Source organism: Cuculus canorus, chromosome 3 (assembly GCF_017976375.1).
Source record: "Cuculus canorus isolate bCucCan1 chromosome 3, bCucCan1.pri, whole genome shotgun sequence".
Taxonomy (NCBI): Eukaryota; Metazoa; Chordata; class Aves; order Cuculiformes; family Cuculidae; genus Cuculus; species Cuculus canorus.
In genome coordinates, this window is record NC_071403.1 from 53658400 (window position 1) to 53679708 (window position 21309).

The 21309-nt window shown below is 38.5% G+C and overlaps 1 long non-coding RNA gene across 2 annotated transcripts in view; it reads right to left on the reverse strand.

Moving 5' to 3' along the window:
• Positions 1-5135: 5135 nt before the first annotated feature.
• The window catches only part of LOC128851901 (uncharacterized), a 28482-nt gene continuing 12308 nt past the window's right edge, over positions 5136-21309 (reverse strand). For both annotated transcript variants that reach the window (XR_008449433.1, XR_008449432.1), the window contains 2 exons: positions 6410-6521; positions 5136-5436 (listed from right to left, as the gene is read on the reverse strand). This is a non-coding gene — a long non-coding RNA (uncharacterized LOC128851901). The remainder of the gene's footprint in view (positions 5437-6409; positions 6522-21309) is intronic.

Sequence of the window (21309 nt, forward strand, 5' to 3'; positions counted from 1 at the left end):
TTTGAGAAGGACTTAGAATTGCTTCTGAAAAGTCTCCAGTGTAGTCTCCATCTGTGACTGAGTTCATTAAACAAGTTATTGAGCTTGCTTACCAATGACAAGAGGAACTTCATACTGCGATGAATTTGCATGATGATTTTATTTTGACTTTCCAGCTTTTGGGTTATTCATATAACCTTTTTTTTTACTTGTAACAAAACACATAAAATTGACTTTTTTTCTTGGTTTTTAGACCTTTTTTACATGCTTAATTATGATGTATGAAGTTACTGATGTTAGTAAAAGATCAAAAATTCAGTAAGATTTAATTTATAGGAGGACACACACACATATGAACTCACATAATTACTGTACTTATTCTTCTGGCACATCTGTGGCCAGTAATAATAGCAGCAGTAATAAGAGTTAATAGTAATAAGAATGGCAACAAAACTCCCTTAACCTGGAAAATGCTGAGTAATGTCACTAGCCACATCACCTATGGTCTGTCTTGTAAACTATTTGACATAACTGACTTGAATAAAATTATAGGTATGTAAAAAATAAAGATATCCCTATTATATTTCCTTGTCTATTTTGTAATGGACACAACTTGCTACATAGCTCTTTGTTTCTGCTTTCCAGCATCTGCTGTTAGTACTTGTATTTATTAATTCATTAGAACACTGAGTTAAATTACTCATTTTATTTGATGGTGTTTATTCTGGCTTTCCACAATTTTTCTTTATCCTTTGAATTAACTTTTCATCTCTCTCCTGTCCTTCATTTGGGAAAGAGCAGGAAATCAGGTTTTTTTGAGATGAAAGAATTCTCATCCTTTTGTTTACTTATGTTGGGATTTGTGTCTCATTTCTTGCAAGAGGTTATGCAACATATTTTACTTATCTCAACTTTATGATGATATGATGCTTGATAAAGAACATTTGTACTGTAGGTGTGCACATTACTTCACAGTTTAAATATCATCCTGCTTATTCGCCTGCTGGGTTACAACATTTAGAGGATGATATTTTTTTCCTTTTTATGCTGTGTTCCTGCATTTTATAAAATTATGGTGATTAAAATACATTTTTTGGAATATGGCATGAATTTCTAAGCAGATATTAAAAGCAGTTTGGAGAGGAATACATGGCATTTGGATATTCTTTGGTCATAGCAGTAATACAATTCAGATTAAACATTGAGCTTGTCTCAAAAGGACTGCCAAGGACTTTCCTGTGCAGTGTGAGCCCAGACCTTCCATTTTGGAGCTTTAATCAGTTAAAACACAGAGTATGTACAGCTTGCTGTTTTCACTGAAAAATAAGTTGCTGGCATATCAGTTTGCTATTTGATAGAAAGCTGAGAATGAGGAGGAAAGCCCTAGCACAGGGAAATGTTGATGGACCCTTTCCCCTGCAGTCCACTGTGTGCGCCAGGGGTGAGCAGTTCAGCATTGCAGGAGCATAAGAAACACACATTTGGGTAAGATCTTACCTTCTTTCTTGAGAACCTGGCACTCTGACAAGATGAAAATAGCTTGTTACTGGTATCTCATGTTTTGTTATCATGGTGACATAACTCAGGGCTGCCTCCAAAAAGGCTCTACCCCTCCATCCCTTCCCAATTACTTTTCCTTTGGGACAGGCAAATCATTTGAGCCATCATTCAGTGAACTAACTATGGGAATGAAATGGCTGAAAAATAAATCAAGAAAAGATTCACTCGCAGACAGATTTGTTTCCTCAGCCATTTCACAGAGTGATGGCAAATTGCTGTGAGGCGTAGGTGGCTTGGGCACGAGAATAGGCTCCTGGGAGTTTGAAGTGAGCAGGACACCAGGATGGGAGAGTCCAGGATGTGCTTTTTGATTGACTTCTAAAAACCAAGTTCATGTGGTGAGAGGAATATCTTGGGGGTGGGGAAAGGGGAGGGAGTTCTTTATAGACATTCAGTTATCCAAAAGAGGGCCTTTAATGTTATACGAAGGTCTTCTTGCTGGGATGAGGGAAAGATAGGGGGATTGCTGTGTGCTTAACACGTGCCAGATCATGAGGCTTGCTCAGAGCACAGAAAGTTAAAAACATATGTAAAAGTCTCCATAAGACAGTTGGACAATTTTCTGAACTGCTTTTGCCTAACTCTACTTCAGTTGTACTTCAAAAATAATTAAACCCATGTGAAGTACAGAAAAAAAAGTAAAATATAAAAAAAACCTGTGGAAAATAACAATATTTCCTCAGAGAATATTAAAAATCTTTATAGGCAATTGGGACAATTATCTTTGGGTTTTGTCTTGTTTTGTTTTGTCTTTTAGCTTAAACAGGTTAAAGGTCTTTTAGCTTAAACAGGTTAAAAATCTTTTAGAATGTCTTCCTACTGATGAGTTGAATATACTTCACAAAATATGCTTGTAATTATTTGTGACCTCTCACCATGCAAGAACATGCTGAAGAGTATTTCTGCCTTTTATGCCCATTTACAAAACAGAGACCAGAGAACTATCTCTGCAAGCAGGACCCAGAGCTTTCAACTCACTGCGTGAACAAGGGCTGCCTACAATGAATATTTCAGTGCAACAAGAGCAAACCCACTTTATCTAGTTCTACCTCATCCTGCTAAAAATCTGCCTCTCAGCTCTAATCTACTCAAGTCAGTTTTTTCTCCTCTTTAAAAATTCTATGCTCCATGATGTATGATATGGATTATCATACATTATTTATGATTATAGTAAAAGTAATTATGACAGTTTTCCAAATGATCACAATACCACCATGACCTCAATTCCCAGGGCTCTCTCAAAGAATTTCTTTCAATTTGGAAAGAGATTACCAGTGTGGTATAATCTTTCTGACTGAAATTGAGTTTGCAAATTTGTCTGGGGAACCGGAGTCCTCCAGTAACTCCCTTTCTGAGCCCAAACGCCAAAAGATTCCAGCAGGTGAACAAAATCATTCATTTTGGTCACACCAAGCAAAACTGGTCCAGCTATGCAGCTAGTGTAAACTGGCTCAGCAGTCACAGCAGTGATGCTGAATTATGGTGGCTAAGGAGACTATTATATTCATTTTGCTTATCTGTAAAGCCCTTTTCCGAAATAGCTTGTGATGATTGTCTCTCCAAGGTAGAATCATGTCAGGAATAATAAATTAGCCATGTGTAGTGCATCTGAGGTAACACTCAGGTTTATTGCCTTTTGGTAAGTTATTAAGCTTTTATTGAAGCATATTTCGTATAAGCATCAATATTATCTGCATGCTTTGTGCCCAATGTGTTTCACTTTAGCACATTTCAGTTAAGGGTTTTAAAACAGGCTACAAGCACTAATGAATCAAGCTTTGTAGCGCTCCAGTGAGGAAAGAAAGAGACATCATTGTAGGTCAGGATACCAAGGAATGGAGTGGTTTTCTGAAGGCAGTAAAATAAACTTCAGATGATGATTCCTGCTCTTCTGCTATCTTGAGGACTTTTCCATTTTCCATGCTAATGGTGGTGTAGAAAAAGAAGTCAGCTTGCTCAGAGCTGCTGGCTGCATCCACTGGAGTAGTGGAGCCTCAGATGCACCCTGGACTGTACATGACCTGCGATGGAGTCCAGTACCTCTGAGCAGAGTTGGCCCCTCTAGCCTCACACCACTGCCTGTGCACACACTCTCATGTTACCATTCCATGCAAGACCTGCCATATCAAACGCCGTCGTCCCACACATGCTCTTGCCAAGCACAGGGCATCCTGTGGGTCCCAAGAGCAGCATTGTAACAGCTGTAACGTAGTTTGAATTAGCCATTGACTGTACAGAGGTGAGAGTTTTGACTGAGCCTAGTGTCAAGGCCCAATAAAAATAGAACAAAATACCAGCTATCCCTGTAATATGACAGCTGTGGAGAAACTTCCATTAGGAAACTTACTGGTGCTTTTTTAAACAAACACACTTTTACATCCTCTAACATTAATTTTTCTTCCCTGACATTGTGCTTAGCCGGTATTTAATTTTAGAAGTTCTTTTGTTCTGTGTGCTGGATACTGCTATTCACCCTTAACCATGTTCCCAGGTCTACCTGTTGTCAGGAGATGTCAGACCTGCAAGGTGAAATGTCAGGCCTATTGGGAGAAATTCTTCTTAATAATCCCCAAATTGTGTCTCTGTGTCTTACACAGTCATAACAACAAGTCATACACTTAGGGCAGTGTCTCTAATTCTCGAGTTTTCAGAAAGCCTCTAAGCTTTCATTTTTATTTCATCTTCCTGAACACAGTGATCTGTAGACCATAGAATCATAGAATAGTTATTGTTGGAAGGGACCTTAAAGATCATCTAGTTCCAACTCCCCTGCCATGGGCAGGGACATCCCACTAGATCAGGCTGTCCAAAGCCCCATCCAACCTGGCCTTGAACACCTTCAGAGATGGGGCATCCACAACCTCCCTGTACCAGTGTCTCACCACTCTCATGCTGAAGAAATTCTTCCTGATGTCCAGTTTAAATCTGCCCCTCCAGTTCATACCTGTTCCCCCTGGTCCTATCCCCACAAGCCTTTATGAATAGCCCCTCTCCAGCTTTCCTGTAGCCCCTTCAGGTACTGAAAGTTCACTATAAGATCTCCTCTGAGCCTTCTCTACTCTTTAATTTTTTTTTTTTCTTTCAAATGGATGTTATTGGAAACTTATAAAAATGTCTGAATCTTATTCAGCAAAGGCACTTCAGGCTTTACTCCCTTTTCTTTTTTGCTTTGGGCTCTCGTGACATCTGAGATAATTCACTTTCTTCAACTTCATTGCAATGCTTTATTTTCGTTTTCTTTGACTTTCTATGGTCACTTTGGTAACCACTGGAGTCACTAGTAGGCAATACATGTTCGTGTTCTTCTTGCTTATGTTTTCTCTTTTTCTCCTTCTTTGTTTTTATCATCACATACTCCATTCATAGATAGCATCAACATTCTGCTCTTCTCCATTTTCCTTCCCAGTGTTATCTGTCTCACTTAGATGCTGCTCTGTGACATTACCTCCCCCAGAGTCATTGAAACTATCTTCCTGGTGGTCAAGCTTTGGAATTTCATCTGCATTTTGTACTGTCAGTGAAGGTCTCAGATTTTTTTGGCGTCATGCTGCTCTTAGTGAGTCCTCCTTGAATGAAGAACACCCCAGCTGCATCAGAATCCAAATGCAATACTTCAAATTTCAGTTCATCCCCTATTTTCAACCCCAGCTCCTGCCACTCTACAATAGACATTCGTTCAGCCTTGGGGATAGAAGCATTAAAGCACCCATGGATCAGGCAGCCAATATGACTAGGGGCCACTTTATTAATTACACCCATCAGTTTTTTTTCCCTTTCTAGAGGCTGAAGATGAAGTCCGCCTCGATGTTCAGGTGGATGAGCCCTTGGTGGTCGTAAACGTCCCCGACCTCGCCCACCACTTTGAAGCTGTCGTAAGCCACGGGCACCCCCTGAAGGCTGAGAGGAGAAGAGGGGGAGGAGAAGAGCGGAGGGGGAGCGGGCGAAGAAGTTCGAAGAGGCGGAGAAGAAGAGCGAAAGGGGGGAGAAGAAGTTCGAAGGGGGGAGAAGAAGTCCGAAGGGGGGGAGAAGAAGAGCGAAAGGAGGGAGAAGTTCGAAGGGGGGAGAAGAAGAGCGAAGAGGGAAGAAGAAGAGCGAAAGGGGAGAGAAGAGCGAAGGGAGGGAGGAGAAGAAGACCAATAGGGGAAGAAGATGAGCAAAGGCGGGGAGAAGTTCAAAGGGGAGGAGAAGTGTGGAGGGGAGAGAAGAAGGATACTTTTAAATGCTTTATATCAATTCTTACTTTTCATCCTTCTCTCTGGCCAAGTCTTTTCTTGCAGTGGAGCTACCACCTTCATGTGCTGCTGGGTTTCTTAACCCTCAAGTCTGAGAACTGTCAGTTTTCAACCCCTCTTATTGGCTACTCGGTAACAGATTCTTTATTTTCAGGCTAAATTTAATTTTCTCAGTCTTTCATTATCGTGTTTTAAAAATTGGGGTGGAAAAAACTGCCACCAAACCCTTTTCTCCTAAAACACAACATGTAGATGTATAAATATTTCTAACCCTTCTCCTCCACATCTAGAAATCTGGCCACATGGGTGCATCCCACGTTTACTCATACATCACACATGCACCCCCGAGTTCCATGTCAGTGTTTAGTGGCTCAATTTTCCATGTACTTTTCGCAGATAAACTGTTTGTACAAGTCTATGTGGCAGGGAAGGGGAAAATACTGTTTGTATTCCTCAAATCCAAGTTTTAGTGCTATCCCGTGGAATGGTGAGTGGTTGGGGTCTTGCCTGACTCATTTTCCTGGTGTTGTCTCAGCTAAGGCTAGTTTTGCAGCTCCTTGCTCTACTTAGAGACCCAACAAAGACTTGGTTTTTTTCCTTCCCCCCCCTTTTTTCTTCCTAAAACTTCTTGCATTCACCTGTTTCCAGCAGTTCCACTTTGTGAATTTGTATGCCCAACAGCATCTTCTCTTTTCCTTGCAATTTCTTTTCTTGAAGGGAGACCAATTGCATAATTTCAGCTTGCATTCACTGTTTTAGATAAAGGGAAACAACAAACCAAGACACAATTGCCTTCTGTAAGATGCTCTAACAACTGCCATATTACATAACAACCATGCAGAGAGAGGACAGTCAGAAGTTCAGTAGAGTGGTACCCTGGATGCCTGCTGATTACAAGCTCCCAGGGTTACATCGGGAAAACTTTACCAGCCCGTGATAACTTTCCTTTCACCCCAAGACTAAAGAATTGTTGCACTAGAAGTGGCAACACAGACCAGCTCTGGCTGTACAGTCAGTTTTTAGCAGACTAAATATATCAATAACCTGTTACAAAGAACACTGACAAATAAGAAAGAGGAAGAGTTAATCCAATGGAAAGTTTTATGAAGAAACAACTATGCTAGTGTTGTGAAAAAGAAAACGGAGAGAATAAATTTGGAATGGTTTATCCTAAGTTAGTACATTGGAAATGAAGCCTGTTAAAAAAGAGAGAATGAAATATTTTTTTTTACAATGGCACTTTCCATGCATTAGTACTGCCTAACAATGAGTTTCACAATGTATAATATGCTATCCCTTCTTTGTCTCTTGTCCTTTGTCTTCATGTGTTCATGGTGATTTGAACCAGCAGAATTTAAAAACAAGTACTTTATGACATTAACTGATTTTCAGAAGCCTAAGAGTCTGCACTAGAGCAATGAGAGCAAAATCAAATTAGTTCTTCACACACCCTGTGAAAAAGATGGAAAGCATCCAATGAATGATGTGACTGAAGTTCCACTTAGGCTGGTAGAAAAGTTCAGGGAGTCCCTGAGCTGTTTCCTCATCTGCCAATAAAAGCACACCATCTTCTAGAGGCCCACTACAGATTTTGAACATGCATGGAATTAAATCTAAACTATATTAAATGTTGAATTATTTATGTTTTCTTTCTCTGTGTAGGAATTCTTTTACAGATTATTCATATCTATGGTGTTAAAATAAAAAGAAGTTGGCGTTCTGTTCTTGATGTGTTGAGATGTAGCTATAGGAATCTCCTTCACAACAATATTATAGCAAGCAGAAAATGTCTGATTACCAGTCAGTCTTGGGGATCATATGCCTTTTTATAAATTAAAACATGTAGAAACAAAGGTGGTTTCATGGTGACTTCCAGATCCTGAAAGCATCAAGACTGCCATATCTGTGTGTTTAACAATGGCATACTAATCTTAATAGAAGCCTTTATGAGCTGTTTTTCAGGGACTGGAAGTGAAGTAAGTGCTTCCTAGTAACTTCATAGAAGTCATTTTTTTATTAAAGCTGATCAAGAGCAACAAGCATGGATGTTTAATGATGCCACAAGTTGCAGCTCCCGGTTCTTTTCTTCCTCGTGTGCCTGTGAGCTAATCCATAGGAGAGCAATGGATGTCAACTCCAACCTTCATCAAAAAACATTGGAAAAACTTTTAGAGTTATGTACTGCATTATTTCTTTGTCTTTGTTTCCTCCCTAGTGAGAGATTATCTTTACAAAGTAGATAAAATGTTGATATATTCAATGGTGGTATGTTTAGGAGCCTTGGAGGGGACAGCGAAAACTCCATTCCCAAACTGATGCATGAGTCTCTCCTCTGGATTTCCAACAGGAAAGATCTCCCAGTCCAGTATCTCACAAGTACAAATGACCGTGGAATAGGTAGCTGCTTAGTCCAGATAAGTCCATGGAATACTGAGTCCATATTCACTCTCAGATATCCAGCCAGATAGCACTTTTTTGCACTACACAATGAACTTCAGTTCAGCCATAAAATGTTTCTGCATTACACAGAAAAATGTCCTATGTCCCTTCAGTTATTTTTCCACATACAAAAGAACAATATGCTACTGATGAATAATTAGAATGCCAAACATCTGCAGAGTTCTTCTATCACATTATACTGACAAACATTGATTGAAAGGTGGACTTCCAATGACAACTGTAATTTTTCAAGCGTAGATAGTAGGTATATGTCTTGAGTACACAGGCTTACCAAGACACCTTTGGTTTGAAAAAAATAAGAACAATGGAAAACTGTTAAATTGAGCAGGTGTTTACTGCAGAAAAAGATAGTGTGAAGTATGAGAAAAGAAATTAAATCCCCTGGGAATACAGCTAAAGTGAAAGCTGTAAGCTCTCCGCAAAATCCTTGTGTTGTGTTCAACCACACTGAGGCAATACTGGCTTCTTCGGAGGAAGGAAACGATTTATGGTCTGGTGCAGAAAGAGTGAGGACTGCAACATATAAAACAGTGAATCAAATACAGCTGTGATTAAGGATACTTAAGCCCAGAGTCCTTTACTTATTTCCTGTGAAATTGGAGACAGCTAGTTGTGTGCAAGTGATTGAGAAGTGACGGACACCAGCCTAGCAAAATCCTATTTATTTTCTCACCTGGAGGAACTGAAAAGGAGTAAAGCTACATAGCAGCAGGGCAATACAGGAATTTAGGACATTAAGTGATAATGATTTTAATGAACAAGCATTATGTCCACACATTCATGTACTTCTATGCATTTATATGCAGTAGAACGGCTTATATGTTATGAGAATGCTCATTCATTCCTTAGATTATGATATCTCTGATTCAGAGATCTTCCTCAGCTGTCATTTTTCTACTTTTTTTTTTGCCAACAGCCCATATGTTTGGTGTGCTATGTGTGGAATGAGACCAAAATAAACACTGATAGTAGATCTGGGTAAGTACAATTGCTGACAATTTAATTCTAGTTTGTATGGGCTGTTGCAAGTTAAGAAACATCCTATTGGAATGACCTCCTCGTTGAAACCTTGCCTCCAGCTAAAATGGGTACGAAGAGTCCTAATCAACCAATGAAGGGATTAAGAGTTACTCACCATAGTTTACTGTCCTCAAGCCAGAAGAACAAGCACTTGGAGAACAAAGTGAGTTCATGTATTCCCCCAACTTTTGCTCACCCCTGGGGGTGATACAAATGCTGTGAACTGTCACCTTGTTGACCTTTAGCAGAAGGCACTAGGAGAAGTTCCTAGATGCCATTTAAATCTAGCAGAAGACCTTTCTCTTTTCATAAAACAGCCATAAACTAGCAGTAATGTCACCAATGAATTCTTATCATGAATCCACACTATGGATTTGCATCAGCTTAGGATAATGTCAGTGAGAAGTATCACAGACTCTAGGTCACTTAAGGTTATGTATACCCTCAAGGCTACTCAGTTTTTATGTATCTATAGCGGGACCCAGAAGAACTCTGGGATTTCTTCTGATAGTATTCCCAACCAATTCCACTCTGTATTTAATTTCTTAAAACCCTGAGCTAGGTTTGACATTTCTGTTTATGTTCAGGCTAGTAGTACTGAGGAGCTTGATGTATAACAGAGGAGTGTCTGAATCCTTCAGTTAGAGATAGTAAATGACTTGGTGTGTCTTACTGTTTCTATGCATTTAGAGTCTAGGAGCATATCACGTGGGGGAAGGATAGTTTGTACTACAGTGACTGTCATTTGGAAGTTATTTAAGATTAGGAATAATATAAAGTAATAATTCTGTCAGAGTTCCCTGCCAAAAATTTTGGCTTATCTCATTCTCATTATCCACTTGCAGCTCATGTCGTATTTTCCTGAGTTTCCTCATATTCCAATTATTCTCTGTTAATATCCCATATCTCCCGTCACCTCCTGGCTACAGGCATGAAACTAGCAATGGCAATAAAAATCCTTGAGCAGAATAAATTATTCCCTATGAGCACTTGGAGTAATTTACAGATAAAAGCTGTGGTGGATGCCCCTTGGGGTGGTTTTTTTTAACAGCCTGGGACAGATGGTTGCTCAGTTAGCCAAATCCCAATTTTCCTCCTACACTGCATAGTTCCTAAATATTTGTTCTTCAGAAGGTCTTGCTGAGCACTGCCTTCCAAATGTTTCTCACTACAGATTTTGCAGTAATTAAAAAGCAGTGTACAGTTTAGCAGATAGCCAAAACTGCAGGTGATGCTTCCATGTGAATTTCCATAAGGATAGCTTTGCAAGTTCATCGTCTCCTTTTTTTTTTTTTTAATTAACTCCTGCTTGCATTATACTATGTATTGGGATTCATTACCTGTTTTAGTGTTAAGTTCTGTATGTTGATAGAAATAAAAGGTGATGGTAGTCAAGGGAAGTTTCAAAGTGGAAATGTTTTTGGTTTGTGTATCACTATTTTGAAGGCAATGTAGCTAACGTTTTTTGGCTTAGTAAATGCAGAAGCTATAAAAACTTCATTGCTCCTTTTAACACTTTACAAAATGACTTCTACTATTGTGCTCTTCGCAAGAAATTATATTCACAGTCTAAGTAGAACATATAGGGGACTTTAAAAGACTATTTTCCTTCACTTATTTTTAGATTCAGAATGATGCTCAGGTGCACTCCTGGAGAAGAATTACAACATAATCTACATTGAAGCAACTCTTTGGAGGAAATATTGTCCATCCTTTTCTCAAAACAGGGTTAACTTCAATATCAGAGCACGTCGCACAGAGCAATTCCCATTCAGGCTTTAAAAACTTCCAAGCACGGAGGAACCCAGACTCTCTGCTCCTGCATTGAATCACCCTGAATGTGATTTTTTTCCTTGCATCCAACTGAAATTTCCCTGCAACTTGTGACTGTCACCTCTTGTCTTTTAATTTTGCACTTTGGGGAGGAGTCTGACTCTCCATATCCTCCCATTTAGGGACCTGAGGATAGCAATTGTATCTCCCTTAGCCTTGTCTTCTCCAAGCTAGGCAAACCCAGCTGCCCTGGTTTTTCATCATGCATTATATGTTTCAGCCTCTGGTCCTCTTAGTGGTCCTCATAATTTTAGCACAAGTGATACAATAAATAATGAAAACCAGACTTTTTTTTGCAAATGGTCTGGGAATATCCTTATTCAAGTTGGATTAAAATAGATGGGCAATTGTTTTTGCAGTGCTTCTATGAAAGCCTGGATAGACAATAACACAAATAATGAAATTGAGAATGAAAATACAAGGGCAGAGGGAGTAGGAGTGTCACCGATTCCCAGTAGCCTTTGTCCTGCGCCCCTGCACTATCCTTGAAAAGCCACAAACCTGATATGGCACTGCAGATTTGCTGCAACTTTCTTTTTTTTTTTTAGAATACTCCAAACATAGCTGTAGAGCAATGGAGGATGTGGACCACTGAGTCTGACTGCCCCTCAGTGAAAGAAGCTGCAACATGATGTCAACCGATTCAGTTCTTCATAAAGGCAGAGTCCAGCCCCACTGGAAACTGCAGGCTGGGCTGTCCTAGAACTAATGGAAATCACTTTCTGGCCTCACCCAAAGTCAGATCTATACAATTTGCTTGCAGTTTCTGGAAACAGTGCCTTATTTAAAACCCTGAGCCTGATTCATCCCCCCGCTGCAGAAATTTAATAGAGTGGTGAAATGCATTCATCATTTTCAAAAACCTGGAAGCAATGGTGGAACTTCTCTGCATTCATAAGGTTTAATATACATTTTAAACATTGTAGGATAAGAATCTACATTTAGATTTAAGAAGGCAATAACAGCCAATAATCATAATGAAGGGGTGATAGCAAAATTTTTGCTGTGCTATTGTATTATCTAAATAATAGTGTTCTAGAAATGTTGTGTAGCAAGAAAAATAGTAACATTGCTGATACACATTTTTGGTTTGAGATTAAGATAGTCTGACACTTTTTGCAAGGTTTAGCTGCGAATGCAATTGAAAAACATGACTTCAAGACATTAATTTCTGGAATATTCCATTTCTAGAGGGTTTGTTTTGACTGCTAGTTATAATGTTCAAAATCCTTTGCCCTTTTTTATCCAAACCCCTTTCTTCTTCTTTTACTCACTGTCTTCATTCCTTTTATCTTCTCTCATCCAACTTGCAAGTAGAAAGGGGAGAGAGGAGAGGGAGATGGTATAAGGGACAAGGAAAAAAAAAAACCAATGCACCCATTTTAATTCTCTATACAGATATAAAAATATTCTGCAAACATTTTCAATTTCTTTATCAAAAACATTTCAACTAGCTTTAGCAATTTAGCTGGAAATTGCCTAAGGTAATGCTGTCATGATCCAGAAGATAGATATCCTCATATTATTCATATTTCCCTAGGTATGATGTTTGGCACATAAAAGAAAAATTGTGGCAGATGAAAGTGACACATCCTTTCCCAATTCTTGTTTTCATTTTATAGCTGTAACGGAACTGCTTGAGATTGTTTTCTATTTTTTTCTATTTTTTTTTTATTTTCTGATCTTTCCCTCTTATTTAAAAGGAATAAAAACAATTGGGCTGGAAACCTCACCATCTCATGAAATGCCTCTGCACTATACTGCACACTTTCTTCTGCATTTTATTGGCTGTTATGGCATATTTAATGTAGGAAGGCTCTGGGAAATGCACACCATGTATATACACTCTTGCTCTTGAGAGGCAGTGTGTTTAAGCAAGACTCATACCAGGATTCCTGAGATCTATTTTTAATCCTGTCAACGTCTCATTTTGCGACCTTGGACAAAACCTCTCTCTGCCCTTCAAACCACTCATCTGTTATATAAGATCAGATATCTGAGATACTTTAGGGGCATTACAAAGCTTAATCAATGTCTGTAGACTGACTCCAAAATGGTTGAAGGAAATGCATTACTGAAATGGACAGTTTCTCCCAGAATATATATACCCCAGCCACAAAAACCTTCGTAAGGCTTACCCTGAGGCACGGAACAGAGATCACAGGCTACACATTTTGCTTAACTTACTTTCCTCTGCCTACTACTGACTGCATGCATGAGTACAGATCGTCACTGCCCAATCTTTCCCATTCATGTGCTTTTGTAAGCACATGTAGACAGTGAGAAAAGCATGGTCTGACACTGATCCTGGGGATTCATTGGGTTGCCCGCTTTACCAAAGCTGGGATTTGCTGGTTGTTTGCTGAGCTGCTATCAACTCAATGTAGCAATTTGTCTTCTCTCTGACTGGTTTTGTACAAGACAGCAGGGTGAGGGAAAAGAAACTTCAAACATGGATGCCCTCACTGGGAGTGCAAGGTGTAAAAGAAGGATGAAGAAGCAGGAGAAAACCATCCAATCAAAGGATGTTTTATGCCATGTGTGCCAGAGACAGGCATTATTTAACCTTTCTCCTTTGCTAAACCTCTAAATACCCATATATGAAATAGTTTCTAGATATGTATCACTAATGGATTTTTTTGTGTGCTTTTTAAAGATAACCTATTGTTACTGGTGTTAAATGTACTTCAAAAGGGTATATTTGTTTATCATCAAACTTCTTAGGACAATGCTGTTACTTGTAAAAATATCTGTATTCAGGGCCACATACATACACAAATGTTTACATTGGTATTTACATTTCTTTTTTTCTTGCAATCTTGGGCATTAAATTTACCAATGTGCTAGCAGTAGTCCAAAGAAAACAGATTCAGTTTCTTTAAAATTGTTAGATAACTGTTTAGGTTGAAGGGCATTTTCCAGATGTGAAATGCCCATAGTTCACCATAATTAACTGGAAAGCCTATGATTTTCTTGAATTTTGCGTAGGCATGCAGCATTTACAGAAAACAGACATTTCCTAGCTCAGGGCTTTCATGGCTTCCTCTAATTATGTCAATGTGACAAAACAGTTTACGAAAACATGCCTTGATGTACATAGCATATGTATATATTGGTCAACAGATATTCATCTCCAGGCAAAAGTTTGTAGGTACATGATTAGGTCCTATGCTAGATGCCAAATGTAGATACATTTCCTCATTTATTGCAAATGCTCCAAAATTGACACAGTCAAAGGAGAAGTGCAAGTGCTAAATCCCAGAAACTGCTGCTATCCACTGCTGTATTTCTTCAGGAAACGTTACTGGAGTATAGCCCTTGCCAGGAAAGGCAGCTGAGAGGCGGAGGTCACCTTCTGATCTAAGTGAATTTTCAGTCCTCTCTACCAAAGTGTCCATCTGCAAACATGAGTGACACTGACAGGGATGATTGCTGAGCTTTTTTTTTGCAGAGGGTCTCCCAGATCACATATGTGCTGTTTTACAGCCTGATTCCTCTGAAATGCTCGTGTAGCACCTGCAGGCCACAGAAACCTCTTCCAGGCATTCACACTGTCAGCCTCCATTCTCCTCCAGATATGGAAAGTGCACTTACCCCTATTTTCTAACTACATGCCCGTGTAGGTAATTATTTTCACTATTAACCTTCTTGTTCCAGTCCCTCAGACTGTTAGTCATTTTACTTATAGGGATTAACACTATCCAACCTTCTTCAGTGGCGATCAAGTGCACTTGCCTCATCCTTCGCTTTGTTGCCATCAATCCCTTCAGTTGCTGATAGGGTTAATCCGATTAACACAGCTTCTCCAGCTAGGACAGCATAGAGAGGGAAATTCTTGGGAAAAAGGTCATGCAAAGGGAGTAAAAATCTTCTCCTGAAACACTAATCTAAAGCAAATTAAATAATTACAAAGTTTTAGTTTAGACAGCCAAGCTATAAGCTGAAGAAATCTGAAGTATGGCAGCCTGATGTTTGCATTTTCCTCTTCCACTTTTTCAAAAAACCTGGTTATTTCAAATCTGAAATATTTTATTGCAATAATGTGAGGATTTATGAGATATGCTCCCATATGACCTTTTTAGCAATCCCTCGTCCAGGCTGAGATGAGAGTCAAAATGTGGTTCTAAGTGTTCAAATAAATTACATTAATTGTATAATGTACATAGCTTTTGACTGAATGGTGATTTCAGCTGCTACTCAGATGATCACACATGTCTTACTCCTTTCAGTAATTCAGATGTATTTGGGTGGGATTATAATGCACTTCGTGTAGATGCTTTATTTAGCCAAGAGACCTGAGGCCAGGAAAACTCAAATGGGAGAGATTTGGAAAGATGAAGACATAAGGCAAAATCGTAAATGGGGGATCTAGGTGTTTATCCAAGGAAAATATCAACTGCTGTGCACAAATTCTTTTGTCTTCAAGATTATAAAGCAATTCAAGCTCTTACTTCTGTTTTACTTACAGCCCAGTAATTACTGCTCCCTTCTTGAAGTGAATACTTTCCGCTCTTTCTTTGTAAATGTCACATTGTAGTGACCTGTGTACATCACACTTTTCCTTCATCTCTGCATCCTCTCTGTAAGCACACTGAGTGGAAAAGAGGCAAGAAAATTAAAAAGCAGAGAGGCTTCTGGCAGTGACACATACAAACCAACAAGAAGAAAGGCAAAGAATGGGGAAAGAGAAGACAGTAGATGAGGGGCCAATAAAGTAAATAACCAGGCCTGTGGTACCTGGCAAGTTGCTAGCAAGATGAGAGTGTTGCCTTTTATAAACAGGACCTTCGATGTGGGATATGCAAAAACTGGAGCTCCTGCCCGATTACTTATCCAAAAGGTTGCTATTTTTTTTAACTCACTATTTAACCTTCTGCCTGTAGCATACCAAGCAGTTCATCTCCCTGGCCTCCATTGCCATTTGTTCTCAAGGCTTTCCCTCATTGTGTTTTTTCTTATCATCTGAAGTCTATTCACACGATAGGGGACCTTAGGATGATAGGTGTATGGCCACAGTCAAGTGCATTCCATAAAAACGGAGAAGGTCTCAGCATCACTAGTCACAGAGGGAGGTGTGTAGTAGGATTCTGGAGATACTGCTTATATTACCTTTGAAATGGTTTTCATTTCAGTGAACAGATCACGCTGTATTTCCATTCTTCTTTTTAAAGAAATAGTTTTTAGGATATTTTTGAACACTTCTATTGCATGGCCAGCTTTATTCTTTATATGTATTCTTTACTCTCCAAAACTCTTTGCTCATAATTTCTAGTGAGCCATTCCTGATGCTGCACAACAAGTACAAGGCATGGCACTAAGGTATAAATGACCTTCTGAAAGTACTCATTTTATTTTGAATCTTGTTTTTTTTTTTTTTTATTACTGAGTTGATCTTTTCTTTCCTATGTGAGGAGGAAGATGGAGTTCCTTAAACCATGCTTACTGAAGGGCTTTACAGTAAAAGTCATTGCCTATTGACTGCCAATATCAGAATTTTCTGGATAACAGAGGATAGTGGAGCAAATTCTGGTTTTTTTAGACCTTAACTTTTGGAACCAGACTGACTTCAGAAATTTTTGACTGTTGAATATTACATGGTAAACTGCAATACAAGTATGTATTTCTAAAGCGGTAGTGACCATACACTCGAAATCGTGTAGTTATGGTGCTGTTTCCCATTTGAGGTATTAAGCCTTTTAAGTTTTATTTTTCCTGTTTCAAAGCCATTCAAAAGTATCCATGTAATATAGTCATAGAAGAATTACTGTTCTTCTTTTTTTCCTTTCAAGTTCAAAGGAGGCTGGACTTTAATTTCCTTAGCTCTCTGGAAAGCTAGAGAAGAAATGATGTCCTACATATGAGATCAAACAAATTGGGTGGGATACTACTTTATGTGGTAGACTTTAGTTCTATTGGAATTTTCATTGCTTTTAAGAGTTATGATATTTGTCACCCTTCCAGTTCTTGCTATTAAAATTCATCTAACCTTCTTGCCTACACATGCAGTGACAATCAGCTGAACTTTTACATCAACAGACCGGTTACCTTTTAGCCCGTAATCGGGGGAAGACAGCCACAGTAGTCTCAGCATCCCACCACTGGAGCCCATCAGAGGAAAAGGCCTTAGTACTCAGATTATAGGCCAGAGGGTTGCCAGTGAATACCAATTTGTTTGCCTGACACCTGAATCAAATTATGCTTCTCTAAGAAGTACCCAGAGAGAGATGTACCTCATTAATTATATATGCAAATTGGGATCCAGCAATATCTTATGAGGTTCCGTATTGCAAGCCATGGTTTTCTGATGCTGTCAGCAGCTTTTCAGTTTAGCTCATCAGCGATCTAATTAAAATGGCCATCAAAGCAGAGCTGAACTGCATTAAATGGTTCCCATTAATGTCATATTTAATTTAGTGGTTCAGTACTGAAGATGTTCATTACTGTCCTTTGCTAGGTTTTGAAGAAGTTTTAGACGGCAAGTTTTACATATGGTATTTACATCCCAAGAAACATAAACATGCTGTTTACATATCTGGTATCTCTCCTGCCTTGATACCCTCCACTTAACATGTCGCAGCTGAATTGCCAGCTACTTCTTAGTTGCTTCTTCAGAGCATCCTGAGAAACTCTGAAGGGATGGGGGAATTGCAACAAGGGGAACGGCACTATCTTCTGTTGTTGTCTGTTCTCTCTGTCCTTCACACCAATTTTTATTGTCTAATCACTCAAGTCATTCCAGACTCTTCCATTTCTTAGACATGATGAGATAGCTGAAACTTCCCACTGACCAGCAGTGTTCTTGTTGCTGTGCACTAAAATTAAGGAAATTGCAAACTTTGATAGAAACAGCCTGCTATTTCTAGAGGTCAGATGAGATGTGGAAGGAAGTTCTCACCTTGGGGCACTGCAGAATTATTTCACTATTCTCCGAGGTTTTTCTTCTTGTGGAATAGGGAGGAATGAAAAAGGAACCTGTCACTAAACCCACACTTAAAAAGAAAGTGAAAAAAGGGTATTCTAAAAGGGTGCTATTAACTTTTTCTTTCTCTTTTTTTCAGGTGGCTGTGTTTTAAAGCTTAGATAACAGTTTTGTGAAACAGAATGGAGGAAAATATAAACCTAGATAAGAAAAACCTATTTGACTAAACTTCGTCTGAAACACAATGGTATAATATCAGTGTATACATTGTCAATGTATTCATTGATTTACTGTAAAATAACATCTTCCGAAGAACGTGTGGCAACTATTTACATCACTGATCTTAATATAACAAGAAGTCACACTTTTTTGTGTGACAAAAGTGTGACAAAATTAGAAAAGCTCATCTGCTGAATACTTTAAGTGAAGTCACTATGAAAAATTCAGAATTCAGCAGAATAGAAATTGTTGGCACCTTTCATCACCCAGGAAAGATGTCAAATAGTGTATCAGAATTGTATCCAAGGAGAAGTTGATGACTTTGGATAGAGTTCTCAGAAACATTTTAATTGCTCATGATAATTACTATTTTCTTTCACATGTCTAAGTCTAGTCCCCACCTAAACAACAATATTACTTAAATTAACAACCTAAAGATTTCAGTAAATTGGAGGAATTCAAATTTTGGAGAGGAGCAAAAAAATAGTTCTTTTATAGTGGCATCATAGGAGGCTGTACTATAACTACACACTGAGAAAGTGGTTATGAGAAGAGAATAAGACTAAGTTCTTGAGTACTATAAATACTATATAATAGTAATAATAAATCAAGTGATTAAAACTGTACCCATCTTAAATGAAAGGGATGAAACTCAGCAAAGATGCAGATGAATGTTAGAATATAATATTTTACAATTTCTGATATTAGAATGTCAGAATCTTTTACTCCAGAAAAATCACCCAGGGCAAATATCATCTTATAATTTAAATGTGGATTAGAGGAAAAAACATGACTTTTTAAAAACACATATATCTCTGAAAGGGAGAGACTCCTTAATTTTAAACAAGTCCATTTTGTTTTTGTCAAGACTGGAATTACTTGGCATTACTAGTTGACTGCGACTGTTTGCTAAGAGAAACAGAGATGTACCTAACACAAATGAATTAGTTCATTGTAATATCCTAGCACAGCAAGTCAGCCTTGTAATAAACATAGCCTACCTTTCCAGAACATTCAGCTTAGATGTGAACAGCACTCAGACATTTTGGTCATATCTATTTCAGGAATTGAAAAAGGAAGATCCCTAGAGGCTGTATGCAATCATCTGCACTATGAAATTGTGACAATGTTATCTCATATGCTTTAGGACCAAAGCCCAAGTATTACTACTTCTTTGAGGTTTTGGGGACAGGAACAGTAGTTGCTACAATGCTGAAATTTTCTGTGGAAGTGTGTCATTTCAGCTGAACCAGTTGAAAGTATTTTGTTAGCAAAAAGTTGTTGCCTTCTGGCTGAATTAATCTTAAGGGAAGTGTTTTGTTTTGGTTCTAAATTTTAAGTTGGTTCAATGAGCTTAGGTTTGAAGAAAGGAAGGTATTTTCATTATTTCAGTGAACTATATTCTTGGTAGCTCTCAGGGATTTCCTATCAGAATTCTGATTAAAGGACTACAATGGGTTCAACCAAGGTTACCTTGAAAAACAATAATTTTAGGCTCCCTAAAAATATATCATTCCATTACCAATATCGGTGTGATGCAGTTGTTCTGGAGAAATATTAAGCACACCGATTGACTAGAATATCAAGATAGAATATATTGGTTTCCTTTTTTTTAGTGGTACTTTGCCTTATTTACAGTGTGGTAATTTTAATTGTAGTAGGAAAAGAATCAAATATATTCTTCTGTCTGCAATCACAAATTACTTCAGTTTTTGGACTTCAGAAAAAGAAGTTATGGACCTCTCTTTCCTTCACAGTTTGTTTGCTTCCTGCTGTTTTTTAGTTTGCTTTTTTGTTAAATTTTTCAATTTTACATGTGTTTATTAAACACATGTAGAGTTTTCTAAAATGCAGAAGTTTTGTATGTGCTTTCCTATCCTTTGGAAGGGTAGACAGGGTGTGTTCTGTGGCTCCAAACAAATGAACAGGTTTTGGTCACCTGTAGAGGAAAAAGTGGTCCATAATGGTGTCTCATTCTAATAGATTTGCCAGGGAAACAGTACTTTTCTTTCTCAGGAAACACTTTGAATTGGGTGGCAATTGAAAAAGAGATGGGAAGTAGAATTAAACTGTACTTGGTGATTACATTGTTGCAGAAACACTTTAAGCACATTTTGGGGTAATGATATTACTTCTGCTTCTTATTCTAGAGGCAGTGAATATATAGGAATGCACTTGAACTATGATAAGACCCTGTCCTCCAGGGATTATGTGTCTCACTGCACATAAGTAGGGAGCCAAGACTAGTGGAGTGCAACAAGGCTCAGAAGTTTCAATATTCACTTTTCTGATGTTTTTTTCCCTGTAGAAATACTAGCACAAAATTATGTTCCAATTGATCAGTACCTCCCAACACCCCATTTACCCTCTCTTTGCTCAATGTAGACAGCTGCTCCACTAGATGATCTATTCCATACATAATTTTATTAAAGACAAGAGTTCATGAATCCGGTGCCTTCTGCATTTATAAATCTCACACATCTCAGCCCTTTGATGACTTTCTTAGACATATTACTGACGTAAGTGTAGCAAATGTGCAAAAAGGTACAGCAAGCTTTCCTTTAAGAGACAGAAAACTAAGAGTTTAATAGAAAACTAAGCATGGAATTTAAGTCTGCTGAGATGTGTCTAGGTGTACACTGAGGCAAAACAGTGGAAATATTTGAAGTGCTATGTTTTTATAATACAACAAAGAACTAAGTGAGAGTAATCAGAATATTCTGACGTGAGCTGAAGCTATTGGGCTGTAACAGAAAAGAGGGCAATGTGACTCCCATTCCCCTTGTTGGTGCTTATAAGGATTATCTTACACTGCTTCTTTCAACTTTTCTCTGAGGATTTCCACATGCTTTAGAAACACAGACAAATCAAGACTCACAAGGGAATAGCTCTCTGTACTGCAGGCATATATAGAATCTAAATGTTTTCTTTACATGTGCTGTAACAAGTCCCAAAGAAACTGATCTCTAAAAGAGCTCTTGTAGGTAGCAGCCCTCCTAGCCCATGCTGGTCTCAGGGAATGTTGGGTTCCCATGGGTGACAGCAAGTGTGCCTTCAACAGTGCGTTCCCTGCTCCTCTGTGGTAAC